Below are 3786 nucleotides of genomic sequence, written 5' to 3'. Positions count from 1 at the left end.
TTGATTCTTTGAATAGTTCTTTTTGTTTCCACTTGGTTGATTTCAGCCCTGAGTTTGATTATTTCCTGACATCTACTCCTCTTGGGTGAATTTGCTTCCTTTAGTTCTAGGGCTTCTAGGTGTTCTGTCAGGTTGCTAGTATATGCTCTTTCCAGTTTCTTTTTGGAGGGACCCAGGGCTATGAATTTTCCTCTTAGGACTGCCTTCATTGTGTCCCATAAGTTTGGGAATGTTGTGGCTTCATTTTCATTAAACTCTAAAAAGTCTTTAATTTCTTTCTTTATTTCATCCTTAACCAAGGAATCACTGGACAGAGTGTTGTTGAGTTTCCACCTGAGTGTTTTCTTTCTATTATTTATGCTGTTCTTGAAGATCAGCCTTGGTCTGTGGTGATCTGATAGGATGCATGGGATAATTTCAATAGTTTTGTATCTGTGGAGGCCTGTTTTGTGACATATTATATGGTCAATTTTGAAGGAGGTACCATGTGGTGTGAAGAAGAAGGTATATCCTTTTGTTTTAGGATAAAATGTTCTGTAGATATCCATTAAATCCATTTGTTTCATAACTTTCATTAGTGTCCATATGTCTCTGTTTTAGTTTCTGTTTCCAGGATCTGTCCATTGGTGAGAGTGGTGTGTTGAAGTCTCCCACTATTATTCTGTGAAGTGCAATGTGTGTTTTGAGCTTTACTCAGGTTTCTTTTATGAATGTGGCTTCTCTTGCATTTGAAGCATAGATATTCAGAATTGAGAGTTCCTCTTGGTAGATTTTACCTTTGATGAGTATGAAGTACCCCTCCTTGTCCTTTTTTGATAACTTTTTTGTTGGAAGTCAATTTTATTTGATATTAGAATGGCTACTCCAGCTTGTTTGTTCGGACCATTTGCTTGGAAAATTGTTTTCCAGCTTTTTACTCTGAGGTAGTGTCTGTCTTTGTCCCTGAGGTGGGTTTCCTCTAAGCAGCAAAATGTTGGGTCCTGTTTGTGTAGCCAATCTATTAGTCTATGTCTTTTTATTGGGGAATTGATTTCATTGATGTTGAGAGAAATGAAAGAAAAGTAGTTGCTTCCTGTTATTTTTGTTGTTAAAGTTGGGATTCTGTTCTTGTGGCTGTCTTCTTTTCAGTTTGTTGAAGGATTACTCTCTTACTTTTTCTAGGAAGTAGTTTCTGTCCTTGTGTTGATGTTTTCCCTTTATTATCCTTTGAAGGGCTGGATTCATGGATAGCTATTGTGTGAATTTGGTTTTATCGTGGAATACTTTGGTTTCTCCATCTACGGTAATTGAGAGTTTTGCTGGGTATAGTAGCTTAGGCTGGCATTTGTGTTCTCTTAGGGTCTGCATAACATCTTTCCAGGATCTTCTGGCTTTCATAGTCTCTGATGAGAAATATGGTGTAATTCTAAAAATATGGAACGCTTCACGAATTTGCGTGTCATTCTTGCACAGAGGCCATGCTAATCTTCTCTGTATTGTTCCAATTTTAGTATATGTGCTGCCTAAGCGAGCACTATCTATCTACTCTTAAGTGAGATGCTGCTTCTTCTAGAAAGTGTTCTGACAAAAATAATGAATGTGTGCAGAAAAGTGATTATTTATCTCTACAGAGTTAGTAAGTCTTTTAGTATGTTAAGAACTATACTTGTTTGATTGGATGATCCATTGCCCATGCCTTGGTTTAACAGGACCAAGAATGCCAGGGATTCTGTTTGTACTTTGCTAGGTTACAAACCCACAGTACTGTGCATTCCCAGGACAACAGAATGGATTTAAGAATAGTATTAAAACATATAATACTTCTTTGAGTCTTTTGGGTTCTTAAAAAAGAACAAACTAACCAAATGGTATAAATTGTCTTGTCTTCTTCACTGCTTACATTGTTCAAACTCCCTCCTCAGGAGTCAATTCTGTGCTATTCTCGATTCTTTTGGATGATACCTTGGAGGTCCCTTCTGTGCTTTTCATAGTGAAATAGTGAAATCCAGCCAACATCACCCACATATTACCCACACTGTCACAGCCAAAGTCCTGAATGAGCTCTGACCTTTTCCTGACAAACCCCTTTTCCTTGTGTTTATATTTTGTAATATTTGGGTAATTTCTTACTAAATTTTTGTAACAAGTCTTTCTCAATGATACATAGTCACAGGCATATATGACAGGCATAATAATTCCCATGGGTGGGTATACCTGTCCTTGTTAAGTTCATTATTAAAACTGTGCCAGTAAGGATACCACAAAATTTGTGATACTATTTTTCAGTATTTATTGGCTACTATAAAATTGAATCTGATTTCAACTTGTTTCAAACAAATATATCTACAGCTATTCTTAGACTCCTATGTTTCCCATTGATACATACACCTCTGGTTGAGCTCCTTTAAGGGGTGGTAACCAGTTTTGTGTAGGGACAAAGTTCAATGCCTCTTAGTCCTGTTATATTGTATTTCCTACTCAGGGATAACAACCAGCAATTGTGGAATAGTAGTCTATATGCAAATCATGGGTTAAGAAAAGCCATTGCCCAGGATTCACTCCTGACTAGGTATCGGTAAATAAATGCTTTGTGACTTCATACTTGAAGTCACATCTCATTAGGTTCCTCAGAACTTCACGTGGGATTAAATAACAGCCACCTGCTAAGGACAGTAGTAGACTCAGTGATCCATCAGCACATGGATTTGTTTTCCTACTTCACCTACCCATGTCCTTTTTTCCTGTTTCCTGGACACAGCAGCCCCCGACACATTCTCTGTATCTAAGTGGACTGTGTAGAGAACTACTTGACCAAAGTAGGACACATGCAGGATGCTATTTAGGATTTTTCAAATGCATATTTTTATAAATAAAGAGTCTGTAGAGATTCTTACCTGTCATCTGGATCACATATTTCCTGACTTCCAAATTGAACTAATCATTGAAAGAAAATATCTGAAAAAAAAATCTCCTTAGACCCTATAATGTACCAATCCTTTAACATAGGTTTTAGGGACAAAACTCTTTCTCCAAGCTTAAGACATCTAAATAAATATATGAGACACAGTGAAGCAGGGAGATGGTAAGGATTTGCACAGATGCTAAGACTCCCAGAAGGAAAGCTTTTGAAAGGGGGAGGATCCAGAATGAAAAACGAGGAACAAGCCTATGGTATAAACGAGGACAGAGGAATTTGGCCAAAGATAACAGTATATCAACAGAGGACTCACAACAAAATAATTTTGAAAAAGTGAAAGCAGCTCTGAGTTTATAGACTATTCAACCCCAGGAGAATATCCAAGAAGATGGATTTGTAGACACATCTAGGGATTGTCCAATGGAGGGAATCACGTAATTTGCTGAGGAAACCGTAACTCATCTTGGAGGAGACAAGAAGCCAATACAAATGGGAGTTCTTAAGCCCTTTTGAGTCAAAGATTATTTTGAGAAATCAACTAAAATTATGGTCTCTCCTTCTTTCCAAAGATGCAGGTCACAAACACTTAAAGTTCCTCATTTTCTTCACTGTAATTTATTCTGAATCCACTAAAAGTGCTGATGCAAGGCTGTTCTGAAATATTCCATTCTGCACAGCAGATGAAGAAGTCCCAGTGTGACCAGGTATCCCAGGGTAGTTAACCAAATTAAAGCAAGCTGAATGGAAACTATGAGAACAATGGTAATGAATGAAGAGTATGTCAAGGACTTTGCTAAGTACAATACATAAGAAAAGACAAAAGCAGCATGTTAGACAATGTGGAGTCAGTGTGTGTGTGTGTGTGTGTGTGTGTGTGTGTGTGTGTGTGT

General features: G+C 37.6%; 1 protein-coding gene and 1 non-coding gene across 2 annotated transcripts in view; one reads left to right on the top strand and one right to left on the bottom strand.

Moving 5' to 3' along the window:
- Positions 1–3786, top strand: part of LOC115062985 (uncharacterized protein C8orf34 homolog) — a 76888-nt gene that overhangs the window by 39041 nt on the left and 34061 nt on the right. The gene's annotated exons all lie outside the window — the stretch shown is intronic.
- Positions 1408–1514, bottom strand: LOC115063009. The gene has a single exon (XR_003842893.1). It is a non-coding gene; the product is annotated as a U6 spliceosomal RNA (small nuclear RNA).

Source organism: Mus pahari, chromosome 22, assembly GCF_900095145.1.
Source record: "Mus pahari chromosome 22, PAHARI_EIJ_v1.1, whole genome shotgun sequence".
In the NCBI taxonomy this organism is placed as follows: Eukaryota; Metazoa; Chordata; class Mammalia; order Rodentia; family Muridae; genus Mus; species Mus pahari.
Note: the sequence above shows the minus strand (reverse complement) of the source record. Positions and strands in the feature narration are given on the sequence as shown.